The sequence below is a fragment of the Schistocerca nitens genome, chromosome 8 (assembly GCF_023898315.1).
Source record: "Schistocerca nitens isolate TAMUIC-IGC-003100 chromosome 8, iqSchNite1.1, whole genome shotgun sequence".
NCBI classification, from domain to species: Eukaryota; Metazoa; Arthropoda; class Insecta; order Orthoptera; family Acrididae; genus Schistocerca; species Schistocerca nitens.
Window position 1 is genome coordinate 489370357 of NC_064621.1, and position 14223 is coordinate 489384579.

Below are 14223 nucleotides of genomic sequence, written 5' to 3' on the forward strand. Positions count from 1 at the left end.
ACAAGCAGTCGGGCCAACCAGTCACGATCCGACGACAAACCAACCGACCAACAGTCAACGGACCCACCGAGATCACTTCCACTTCACTCATCAGGGCACTACAGGGAGTTCGATGGAACAACGTAGAAGATATTGGCACCCACAACCAATCATACATGGAGCTGTCAAACTACACACCGTTCTGGACAGCAACAACACGATGAGGAAACTACACTGCCTATAATTTACGGGCCGGCTGGCATGGCCGAGCGGTTCTAGGCACTACAGTCTGGAACCGCGTGACCGCTACGGTCGCAGCTTCGAATCCTGCCTCGGGCATGGCTGTCTGTGATGTCCTTAGGTTAGTTAGATTTAAGTAGTTCTAAGTTCTAGGGGACTGATGACCTCAGAAGTTAAGTCCCATAGTGCTCAGAGCCATTTGAACCATTTATAATTTACGTCAACGGCCAGGGCAGGTAACCGGAACGCTAACGGCTACAAGGCCGAAGATTCCGCTGGTGCACTTCAATTCAAATAACTAAATACAGTGAAACTCCATCGGAGGGTGGCAAGAGTTTTCCAACTTGAAAACCACATTGTTGCTCGCGGAAATATCCCAACAGCGACAACGAACTCCAAACGACACAATGTGAACAGTCTTGACTTGCTGGTAGGTTAAATGAAAACTCAGCTTTCGTGTCCACGGTCGGTAAGCCACGGACCTCGTAGCAATGGGAAGAGCGCCACACACTCCGACGCCGCGTAGAGACAGCCAGCTGGCCCCGGCCAAACTACGCCCCGCCGAGAATTCCTCGCTGCTCCACGCCAACCGACCGACTCCTCAGAGTCAGTAAGCCGACAACTATTAAAATAACTTGTCAGTCAAAAATCACACAAACTACACACAGTTTCACGAACACTTGCACGAAGAACGTGACAATGCTAACGGCAGTGCCTGTACAATAACAGGGACGAATGACGAGTCGGCACACACAGCCAACCCATAAGCGATCGCCGGCCAGATACACGTAGTCCGGCAAGACGACCGACCGACGACCAACCAAAGTTGTCCCCACTCCAATCATGTGTGTCGGCAACCGTCGGGCGAGTCACGGCAGTCCGGACCTCACTGCTGCCGCGCGCTGACTGAACTTGTGCCGCGTGCCAACTCAAACACTACCAGGTCCGAACTAACTGCTGTCACGTTCCAATTCACTCGCCGGTCCGAACTAACTCCAACACGCGACAACCGGGAAGTAATAGCAGTCAGGAAAGATAACACGCCGGGGCTTATGTAGATAAGCACCGCTGCTGCCGCTCACGGGCTAGCAAGGCGGCAACCGGTGACATCAGTAATTGAAATTAACATAACGAGGTGGTAGCACAGTAAAAACAGGATGTCAAATGAGGTATGGCACGAACACGAGCCACAAATGGGTCACAGAGTATCCATGCAAGTGAAGATCCTAGCATCTCCCAATCTCCTTGGACGCCTCACTGCAGAAGTTCTCGGTCCAATGGAAAGTAACCACCTACGTGTACTCCTCACGATCACCTCCGTACAACCTCATTTCCTTGCTCCCCATCTGAATCTTCATCCAAGAGTTATCTAAGACTACCCCTGTACCAACTGTAATGCCTACTGCGAATCCATAAAAACCTAGTTTAGGATCCACTCCCTGTTCTTCCAACAACCTTACTATATCCCTCATGCGACATCCTTCCTGCAGCAGATCTTGTTGGAGGCAATATGCACCTACATTCCTACCAAGACTATGTATCATCACTGATCCCCCACCACACAAGCCCTACTATTCCTGCGAGAGTCCAGCCATATGGAACGCTCCTTTTTGCAGACTTGTGACTGGGATACACTCACATGCCACTGGCAAGTTCAGAGTTATACCAGGAATTTATTAATGCAACACAACGCCGAGGCTAGGACCAGAAATGCACTAGAATCAATGCTACATTCCCGATTAACTCTTCCAAGTAATGGACAGCCTTCCATCAAGTCACTGGCTATAACCACATGCCTTACTACCCGCTTCTCCGCATCAGCCATCCCTTACCTGACAACCTGAGCAAAGCTAACCTCTAGGAAGCCTATCTGACATCTTTTCTATACCTGATAACCAACATTTTCATTAGTCTCTTTTCCCTACTGTCCATGAATGTATAAATATCGCTGCCCACCCCTGTCTCCCCACTTCCAGTATTTAGACACACACAGAATTTAGTACACCAGTTATGGCAAGCAACGTAAAACAAGTACTACACAAAAAAACCAACCCCCATCTGGTCACAACTGCATTACTTATTGACATCTTAAAGAATGCCCCCTCTCCTTTCTCATCTCTCTTGAAAACCGTTATACTACTACCCTCCCCACAGGTCAGCAACCTCAACAATGGGAACATACCAAATCCTACTTTTCATCAAAACTCAAAACCCTCCCACTGATACCTCCTCCCACTGCCCCATCTGCCTCACCTCTATGTTTAGCAAGGTATTTTTAATTCATCCTCTCTCAGCACATCCATTAACACGCGAACCAATACCACCTTCTTAACCATTAACCAGTGTGGCTCCTGTCCCAACGTCTCCTCTGATGACCAACTCCTGCTCCTCACCCGTCTCCTACCCCACCAACTGAACTCCTATAAATCTATTTTTGGTCTGCCTCAACCTGGAAAAAGCCCACAATCAGCTATTACATTTCAGTGTCCTTTTAAAACTCCAGAGATATTACCATCCAGTTAACTATGTCCACCTTATTAACAATACCAATACCTGTACCTTACATCGCACTGCAGAAGTTCTCTGTCCTCTTCTTTATCTCATATGTAGTGCTGATATGCCCAAACCGCCTGCAACAGTCCACATCCTTCAGTATGCTAATTGCACTGCTTTTCTCACCCTCTGCCCTACACTACACTAAACCCAAAGATACCTACAAATCCACATCAGTCAATTTACCTCCTAGTGTAATCAATGGCTCCTCAGGATTAATCCCTCCAAAACTCAGACAATAAGTACAGGATGAACGACTCACACCCTCCACCTCCATGACATCTATCTTACCATTTACAACAGTCCTATGGAGAAAAGTAATGCACTAAAATATCTTGGACTATCCCTCCACCAGCAACTAATGTGGAACCTCACCCGTTAACCATCCAATAGAAAGCCAGACTAAAACTACTGACAGGCCAAACTTGGGGAATTACACGCCTCCACTGTTCTCCACAGCTACAAAACACTGATCCACCCCATCCTCTGTCATTAAAATGTTGCACGGTCCTTCACCCCACCAAAGTTCTATATATCCCTCCAAATTCTCAACGTCGATGCTCTCTGTCTCGCTTTCCACATCTGTTCACACTCCCTCACTTGGATCCTCCATCATCTCCTCGAATTCCCATCCCTCCTCACCCACATCGAACACCCACATATCTCCAATACTGTCCACAAACTAGTTTCTGAGAACCCCATTCTCTCCCTTTGATCACCAACCCTGGTATGCTGCTGCACCTTCACAAATGCATCCCTCTATCCCTACACCTCAACACACTCCATATCTTATTCAATGCAACTTCAACCAACTCCCTCCTCCAGACAATGAGATCTGCCATGATATTTAGCCATCTTCCCAACTTTAACTCTTCCCCACCTATACCACTCCACATCAGAGCTCCTTTTCACTCTACATGCAATTGCATCCCTTTCTTCTTATGCTATTACCCTCTCCATATATTATTACTCCTCCTCACCCATTGTCCTTCCCAGTGTCTGTATTCCCACTACTTGCTTCACTTACTAGCTATCATTTCCGCGGTGTCCTCACCTAACAGACATCTATCTCCTTACCAACATGACCCCTCCCCTCTCCTGTCCTGTCCCCCTCTGAACCTTTATGGAACATATTCTCCCCTTAGTGCAGGTCCTTGAGATGTTAAGTTAAAGTGCAATGCTCCAATGTTTTTTGTTTTTTGTTTTTCCTTTTTTGTAAGAGAATTTTACCTCAACGCAACTGTGTTTTTAAATTGTTTATGTTTTTCTTCTTTTTAGCTCTCTGTCGTTAATCTTTTTAGGTTAAAATGTAAAAAGTCCCCATATTTCTGTTTTCTATTACCTTTCTATCTTTTTATGAGGACTGTTGACTGCAGAGCGGACTATTGCACCGCTGACAACCCCCCCCCCCTCCTCCCCACCGCTCATATGGGGCATGACCGAATGAAATACCAAAGAAGGAAGAACGACGGTCATGAGGTCGGTTGGTTCCGTAAAAGGTTAGAGAGAGTTAGGGAGGAAGGCTGGGAGGGGGCAGGACGCTTGTGTGCCAAGTGGTAAGGTGTTAGTCACCAGCAATGGACCAAGGCGGGGTCGCTGTTGGCTCAGCACGACGCAGAGTGCGGCCCGGCTTGGTGGGACCGTGCCTCTTTGGTACAGGTGTTCACCTGTGACTGTGTGACGTATATTGCAATATTTTTGTAATTGATAACTGATGTTGCTAAATTCTAGTGCAAGTTGGTTTCTAAGAAAACGAGCCGTGTACGGCTAGCGTTCAAGCCGTTTGTTCTTTGGCATTTTGTCACATCGAGTGGCGTCTAGTTTCGTCCTTACTGGCGTAACGAAGTTGCTGCCTCGCCTCCTTGAGTGGCAGCAGCAGCGCTTATCGATACTAGTACTGTCGTACTATCTTTGGTGTGACCGCTAGTATTTCCGGGTGATGGTGGTGTGTGTGGTGGTCATTCCATTGGGACGGAGCAGCGAGGAACTCTCCATGGCGCTAGACCAGGCCGGGACCGTTGGCGGCGTGCACGCGTTGTCGATCATGAGGTGCTAGCTGCAAGAGCGTTAAAATTCGTTACCCACCAAACCTGAACGCTGAAGCAGAGTGATCAGTTAACCTGTAATGAAACCTCAACTACTGTGACATCTCTTCGTTCATTTGCAAGTTGTTGCTCCAAGGGCCGTTCAGGCTATCAGCATCGTATGATGGAGTCGGTGAAATCTTGCAGCCATCTTCCTATATTGTGATTAATTATTAAAGTGACTGTTACTTTCCAGTGAAGTGCACCAGCGGTATTTTCTGCCCTGTGGCCGTTAACGCCCCAGTTACCTGCCCTGGTCGTTAACGTACTTTTCTGGCAGTGTGCCTTTCCTCGTCGTGTTGATGCTGTCCGGCACAGCATGTAGTTAGGCAACCTTTTAAGTTGTCTGCTTCATATTTTGCTTAGAGTGGTTATTGTTCCCTTGGCTCTTTTTAGACGCCAATTTCTGAAGACGCAGTGCTGTTCGTATCCTCGTCCACGGCCGATATTTTCCGTCGTTTTGCCTTTGATCGGACGGAAGGGAATTGGTCGGTCCTTGGGCCGTCCCAAGTTTGGTTGCCACCCGACTATTTAACTTCAACTTTTGGCTGCTTGGCTGCCTGTCTCACCTCACCTTACGTTTGAGCTACCTTCTCAGGCTGACCCTTGGAACACTTCTGAGCACAACTTTTTCTGTTTGTTTTAGATTGTGGTTTTCATTGTCGTTTGAAGTATTGTGCGAGGCCTTCAGCCATGTATTAATTCAGTTCTTTTTAAATTTTACATAAAGGCCTTCAGCCGTGTTAAACTAAAATTTTGAAGATTGATTTTATTTGTAAAACAATTTTTCTTTAAGATTTATTCTATCGGAAATTGTTTGTAATACAGGCTCTAAGGAATTAATTGTTTGATGTGTTATGTATGACCTTCAGCCGAGGATTTGTGTGAACCCCTTTTAATAGGGGTATTTTTTAAAGTAAAATTTTTTAATAAGAAGGAAGGGGATTATCTTAAATTGTTTGACTGTTTTGTTGTTCAGGCTTTCAGCCGTTGTTTGAAATTTGTTTGCGGCTTTCAGTCGTGCAATAAGTTAATATTTCTTTAATTAGGCTTTCGGCCGTTCTGTTGTAATTTTAAAAGGAAATTTCTTGGTTAGAAAAATTGTTTATTGATGTGTTTTAATTATGGTTGTCCTTCAGACGTGTAGTGTGGGCCTTCACCCGCTAATTGTTTCAACTGCACGATTTTTCTGAAAAAAATTGTACCTTCTATTTTTAATTTCTTTTGATTTCTAAGCCAGACCATCAGACGTTCTTGTTTTTGGTGTGGCTTTGGCCCTTCAGCCCAGAAAGCATCTCAAGTTTTCTTTAACTGGACCTTCAGCCGTATTGTTTAGTTGTGATCTTTTAAAGCAATGTGTAAATGAGTGGCTCTTAGAAAAATAAAGTTCTGTGTTTTATTGTGTAACTCACAGTAACTGTTTACGGCCCCATCCACAATCATAACCTTATCCTGTGCGCTGTTTGAGTACATACCACCACCAATTCTAGTGCCACTGGTTACTGAGAAGAAAAACAAGTGACTAATATTTCGTTAGTGTTCTAGATAATCACTGATAATCTTTAAATTATTGCAATTTTTGAAATTTTATGTTCTAAGAAGAAAAACAAGTGACTGATATTTAATAGCTTTCCTGGATGTTCATTGACATTATGTATTTTCTTTCTTATTTTTAACTTACTGCAACTATTCCAAATGTGATACTAGTAGTAGCGTATTCTTTCTGTCTCACGCCTTGCTGGAAGACAAAGTTGCAGAAAGAATATAAATGAAAGTTGTATGGGAGTGCATTCTACTCTCAACTCAGTACCATCCACACCCGTTTCAATCCTCTTCTTGCTCTATGTATATGACGTTTTTTACCTGTGTGCACACTATTACGTTTTGGTAAATAATATTGCATAGCATCCTCAGATGAGTCTGGACGCTCCATTCCAGAAGCGCTGTGCCCTGTCATCATTTACAGCTTAATTATGTTTCGTTTGGAAGTACTATATCGAGTAATGTGATCCTCTAAGCCAGGTCTGTTCAGGAGGTGGCTACGCCAGTCGGGGAAATCGCACAGTCTGGCCATAGTGAGCGCTCGCATTGGAGTATGGCTGTCAGTCGTCTTCATGTAGCACATGGAAAGTAAAAACAGTACGCTGTCTTCAGAGGAATGGGACTATGTCTTGTTCCAGTAGCTCCAACGCAAGCGTGGCCCATATACTGACTGGCGCAGTGCCTAACGCGAAGAGTAACTCTTTTAAAAATCGATGAAAAACGGAATTATGGCAGACTTAGGGACTTCGAAGGCAGACAGACACACCTGTGTAGGACGCCTAACTGTAGATAGCACTGATAGAACTGCAGTTTGATAGACATATCCGTGGTAAGTTTCGTAATAAGATAATTCTCGTAGACATAAAATTTTCCTTCAGCTTGGTTTTTCACAACTTCTCCAATTTGCAGCTACGATTATATCGATGTTTGTACCTATAAAGGGTGGTCCATTGATCGTGACCGGGCCAAATATCTCACGAAATAAGCATTAACGAAAAAACTACAAAGAACGAAACTTGTCTAGCTTGAAGGGGGAAACCAGATGGCGCTATGGTTGGCCCGCTAGATGGCGCTGCTATAGGTGAAAACGATATCAACTGCGTTTTTTTTTAAATAGGAACCCCCATTTTTATTACATATTCGTGTACTACGTAAATAAATATGAATGTTTTAGTTGGACCACTTTTTTCGCTTTGTGATAGATGGCGCTGTAATAGTCACAAACATATGGCTCACAATTTTAGACGAACGGTTGGTAACAGGTAGGTTTTTTTAAATTAAAATGCAGAACGTAGGTACGTTTGAACATTTTATTTCGGTTGTTCCAGTGTGATACATGTACCTTTGTGAACTTATCATTTCTGAGAACGCATGCTGTTACAGCGTGATTACCTGTAAATACCACATTAATGCAATAAATGCTCAAAATGATGTCCGTCAACCTCAATGCATTTGGCAATACGTGTAACGACATTCCTATCAACAGTGAGTAGTTCGCCTTCCGTAATGTTCGCACATGCATTGACAGTGCGCTGACGCATGTTGTCACGCGTTGTCGGTGGATCACGATAGCAAATATCCTTCAACTGTCCTGACAGAAAGAAATCCGGGGACGTCAGATCCGCTGAACGTGCGGGCCATGGTATGGTGCTTCGACGACCAATCCACCTGTCATGAAATATGCTATTCAATACCGCTTCAACCGCACGCGAGCTATGTGCCGGACATCCATCACGTTGGGAGTACATCGCCATTCTGTCATGCAGTGAAACATCTTGCAATAACATCGGTAGAACATTACGTAGGAAATCAGCATACATTGCATCATTTAAATTGCCATCGATAAAATGGGGCCCAATTATCCTTCCTCCCATAATGCCGCACCATACATTAACCCGCCAAGGTCGCTAATGTTCCACTTGTCGCAGCCATCATGGATTGGATTTTCCGTTGCATAATAGTGCGTATTATGCTGGTTTACGTTACCGCTGTTGGTGAATGACGCTTCGTCGCTAAACAGAACGCGTGCAAAAAGTCTGTCATCGTCCCGTAATTTCTCTTGTGCCCAGTGGCAGAACTGTACACGACGTTCAAAGTCGTCGCCATGCAATTCCTGGTGCATAGAAATATGGTACGGATGCAATCGATGTTGATGTAGCATTCTCAACACCGACGTTTTTGAGATTCCCGATTCTCGCGCAATTTGTCTGCTACTGATGTGCGGATTTGCCGCGACAGTAGCTAAAACACCTACTTGGGCATCATCATTTGTTGCAGGTCGTGGTTGACGTTTCACATGTGGCTGAACATTTCCTGTTTCCCTAAATAACGTAACTACCCCGCGAACGGTCCGGACACTTGGATGATATCGTCAAGGATACCGAGCAGCGTACATAGTACACGCCCGTTGGGTATTTTGATCACAATAGCCTTACATCAACACGATATCGACCTTTACCGCAATTGATATACGGTCAATTTTAAAACGGGTAACGTATTAGGAAGCAAATACCGTCCGCACTGGCGGAATGTTGCGTGATACCACGTACTTCTACGTTTGTGACTATTACAGCACCATCTATCACAAAGCGAAAATAGTGGTCCAACTAAAACATTCATATTTCTTTACGTACTACACGAATATGTAATTGTAGTGTTGGCAGAAGAGCCAACACCGTGTTGCTAGAGGAGGCCGAAATGCACGCGTTTAATTACACGCAGACTGGCGTGGGGTCTGGAACAGGACAATGTCTTGAGAATTGCAAATAAAGTACGTAGATGATGTAATACTTAACTTTAATCCATAATTGGTGTACATCGCTCTTGACTGTACATGCTTCACATGAGAAATATCCATTGAATACGGCGCCTTGCTAGGTCGTAGCAAATGACGTAGCTGGAGGCTATGCTAACTATCGTCTCGGCAAATGAGAGCGTAATTTGTCAGTGAACCATTCCTATGAACGTCGGCTGTACAACTGGGGCGAGTGCTAGTAAGTCTCTCTAGACCTGCCGTGTGGCGGCGCTCGGTCTGCGATCACTGACAGTGGCGACACGCGGGTCCGACGTATACTAATGGACCGCGGCCGATTTAAAGACTACCACCTAGCAAGTGTGGTGTCTGGCGGTGACACCACAGTAATAACAATGGGGGTTCCTATTTTTTAAAAAAACGCAGTTGATATCCGTTTGATTTGTGGCAGCGCTATCTAGCGGGCCAACCATAGCGCCATCTGGTTTCCCCCTTCAAGCTAGAAGAGTTTCGTTCTTTTTGGGTTTTGATTGATGCTTATTTCGTGAGATATTTGGCCCGGTCACTATCAATGGACCACCCTGTATACACTGGCGTTCAAAATTAAAGCAAAAAACAATAATTTTGTAAGGTTGGTTTTATCTTGGCAAAAACAGTAAAAACGGGCGGTAGTAAAATAGAAACACTGTGAAGAATACAGAACGTAAACAACTGCAACATGCACAATGGTAGACAACAAGTTCTTCGTTTTTTCCAACTTAACAGTTTTGCGTACACATTCCGACAACTGGTTAATGTTCTCAGTATGGGGTGTGGCCACCTCTGGCATCAATACAGGCCTGACAACGATGGAGCATGTGAATGATATCAAAAATCTCATGTTTGTATCAATTGGATTACGATGAGGAATAATTTTATTTATTGCATCAGAAGTATTATTATTGATTCCGCAGAGCTGCTGGCAAGCCTTTGAGAGTGGTTGGTGAATGTTGGCGTGATGCAGCCGGTCTCCCTAGTGATCGATGTGATTCATATCGAGAGAGCGAGCAGGTCACGCCACGTCATGCGTGCAGTATCTTCCGTTTCAGAGAAAACATGAACCACCCGCGCTCCATGAGGTCGAGCATTATGGTCTATCAGTACAAAGTCTGGGCCCACAGGACCTGACAACAGCCTCACTAAAGTCCCAAGGTCTCGTCACGATACCTGACAGTAGTTAAACCTTGTCAGTTCATCCGTACAATTTCGTGAAGAGGTTTACGAGTGTTCAACGTAATACCTGCCCAAACCATTAGGGATCCTCCTCGGTATCGGTCGCTTCCCACAGTGCTTGGTTCCCAAAATTGTTTTCCAGGTTCCCTCCAGATGCAAATCCGTCGAGAATCACTCTCCAGGCCAAATCGGCTCAGTGTTCGACAGTCCAGGTGGCATGTTAACGACTCCACCCTTGACGTTTCCGTCCGTGAAGATACATCAGAGGTACACAGCCAGCAAGTCAGTGACAGTAAAGGTCATTCTGTCGAGGTCTTCTGTACATCGTTTGCCTCGATACAACACGTCCAGTGGATGCTACAGGCTCAGATGACAGTTCCCATTGTCTCTACAAACTGTCGCTACCTCCGAGAGAGAACGATTCACATTAAGCCACGGGCCCTATCAGTTTGCAACTGTTCTCGTTCCATTTTTGCTATGGCCCTCCAACTCAGAGAGTCTGGTAGGAGCCTTCTCGATTCCGTTCTGCACCGTCTGTGATTCTGAACAGAGCGATTGTGGATGTGGGACTACCAGGCAAACACCCATTCGATAAGTGTCCTGAAGATGTCGTCGACGTGGTGGTCCGTTTACCGGAATGCCATCTTACCTGCACAATACGATTGTATGGACATCTATTGATCTATTGACAGTGTGTATGATTTTATTATGAATTAGACAAAGGACGGAGAAATGGTGCTTTGTTGCTTTTATTTTGGACACCAGTGTATTTGTGCGAGCCAGTTTAGTTTCTGTAACAAATAGCACGAAATCTACCAACAGAAGCTTACTAACGCACTTCAATTGAAAAGCATGTCTTCGAATTTACAGTGCATAGAAAGGAGTGACACCCATTGGTTCTTCAGTGAAAAGCAAAATAAGTAGCGTTCATTGACTCGCAGTATTTCTATGTTCAACGTTTGAATAAAATAACAACGAAATGTATGTTGACGTCGCTATAAACTTGGTCCCAAAACGACGTTCATCATAAGACTATATCAGTCGTAACATATATCATGTTCGCACTTGGCTGCCCTATGTTTTTTGCTTCATCAACTAAAATAACTGTAAGTTTCATTTCATTGTCATTTCTTATCAATGTAACAGTTTTAGGAAATAAATTTGCCACGAAAGGCACAAATAAGCCACCGTGAAGCGGTACATCTCCGTAGAACTATTAGTTGCCGTAGATTTGAGTCGTTGACAGAAGTTTCTCTTGCCGATCTACCTTGTTCCGATTCCTGATCCACTCCTCTCCTGTTACTTGCAGTGAGCCGGCCGGTAACTCACTACTGACACGTGAGTGCGAACCTGGTCACACGAGCACATCGGTGAACAGGCCTGCTCTGAACGATAAAATCTTTTCCGTATTTTCCAGCCTGTTAAATTGGTTGGAAGCAGTCGGTTTGATGGAACAATGATTGCGCGCCATAAGTGTACAGTCGTTTTCACATCTCGAGATTTATAATTCAACCCTGCTATCCATGACTCCAACTACGTCCGATCATTATTACACTCCTGGAAATTGAAATAAGAACACCGTGAATTCATTGTCCCAGGAAGGGGAAACTTTATTGACACATTCCTGGGGTCAGATACATCACATGATCACACTGACAGAACCACAGGCACATAGACACAGGCAACAGAGCATGCACAATGTCGGCACTAGTACAGTGTATATCCACCTTTCGCAGCAATGCAGGCTGCTATTCTCCCATGGAGACGATCGTAGAGATGCTGGATGTAGTCCTGTGGAACGGCTTGCCATGCCATTTCCACCTGGCGCCTCAGTTGGACCAGCGTTCGTGCTGGACGTGCAGACCGCGTGAGACGACGCTTCATCCAGTCCCAAACATGCTCAATTGGGGGACAGATCCGGAGATCTTGCTGGCCAGGGTAGTTGACTTACACCTTCTAGAGCACGTTGGGTGGCACGGGATACATGCGGACGTGCATTGTCCTGTTGGAACAGCAAGTTCCCTTGCCGGTCTAGGAATGGTAGAACGATGGGTTCGATGACGGTTTGGATGTACCGTACACTATTCAGTGTCCCCTCGACGATCACCAGTGGTGTACGGCCAGTGTAGGAGATCGCTCCCCACACCATGATGCCGGGTGTTGGCCCTGTGTGCCTCGGTCGTATGCAGTCCTGATTGTGGCGCTCACCTGCACGGCGCCAAACACGCATACGACCATCATTGGCACCAAGGCAGAAGCGACTCTCATCGCTGAAGACGACACGTCTCCATTCGTCCCTCCATTCACGCCTGTCGCGACACCACTGGAGGCGGGCTGCACAATGTTGGGGCGTGAGCGGAAGACGGCCTAACGGTGTGCGGGACCGTAGCCCAGCTTCATGGAGATGGTTGCGAATGGTCCTCGCCGATACCCCAGGAGCAACAGTGTCCCTAATTTGCTGGGAAGTGGCGGTGCGGTCCCCTACGGCACTGTGTAGGATCCTACGGTCTTGACGTGCGTCCGTGCGTCGCTGCGGTCCGGTCCCAGGTCGACGGGCACGTGCACCTTCCGCCGACCACTGGCGACAACATCGATGTACTGTGGAGACCTCACGCCCCACGTGTTGAGCAATTGGGCGGTACGTCCACCCGGCCTCCCGCATGCCCACTATACGCCCTCGCTCAAAGTCCGTCAACTGCACATACGGTTCACGTCCACGCTGTCGCGGCATGCTACCAGTGTTAAAGACTGCGATGGTGCTCCGTATGCCACGGCAAACTGGCTGACACTGACGGCGGCGGTGCACAAATGCTGCGCAGCTAGCGCCATTCGACGGCCAACACCGCGGTTCCTGGTGTGTCCGCTGTGCCGTGCGTGTGATCATTGCTTGTACAGCCCTCTCGCAGTGTCCGAAGCAAGTATGGTGGGTCTGACACACCGGTGTCAATGTGTTCTTTTTTCCATTTCCAGGAGTGTATTATTAACATGCAGATAATTTATTTGCATTGAAACCTACAGTTTTGCGTCACCAGGCTCCCCATTTTCCAACGACGGCTACTGAATCTGATGCTTCAAAAAGAGAACAGGTGTTTATTTAATTTAAAGTGATACACCCAGCAGGAGAATTTTAGATAATTTCAACTAATTCATTTAAAAACCTATGTTTCTATGCGCTTTCTATATTCTTTTGTAATGTGATGCAACTCCTTTAGTGAACATTTTATTTTATTACATCAAAACGTTAAAAAATTCCACACCGGTATGAGGAAGGTAGCATTACATGAGGCGCTTACATTTGACTCTCGTTAAGCAGTGTATCCACTGGGCGCGTTACCGGTCCGATGCATCGCTCGAAGCTGCGCCTCACGCAGTCGATACTAAGTTACAATCGGTGCAATGTTAGTCTGTGTCTGCCACAGGGCGAACTTGCCGCTCTGAGATCCGAAGCAGAGCAGTTCATTGTCTCTCCGCAAAGACATATCAGAGTACTCTGCGGGTGTGCAGTCGAGACGGTGTTTCTTCGTTGGTTGCGAGTTCCATTGATCAGTCGCACGGTACGGTAACTGTTATGGTGTGGAACGTGTCAAGTGCACAAGAAATGCATATATGAAACAAAATTTTACAATACAGAATAAAAGATTAATATTTCTGTTATTTACCCCATTCACTTAAATGGCACAAAATACATATACATATTCATAGATTTTTTTATTCCTATTCAAGAATTCATCTATGGTATAGAAGGAGTTGTCAAGGAGATATGATTTCAATTTATTTTTGAAGCTATTACTCCTGTCTGTCAGCATTTTATTGCATCTGGTAATTTGTCGAAAATTGTTATAACAGCATATTTTACCTCTT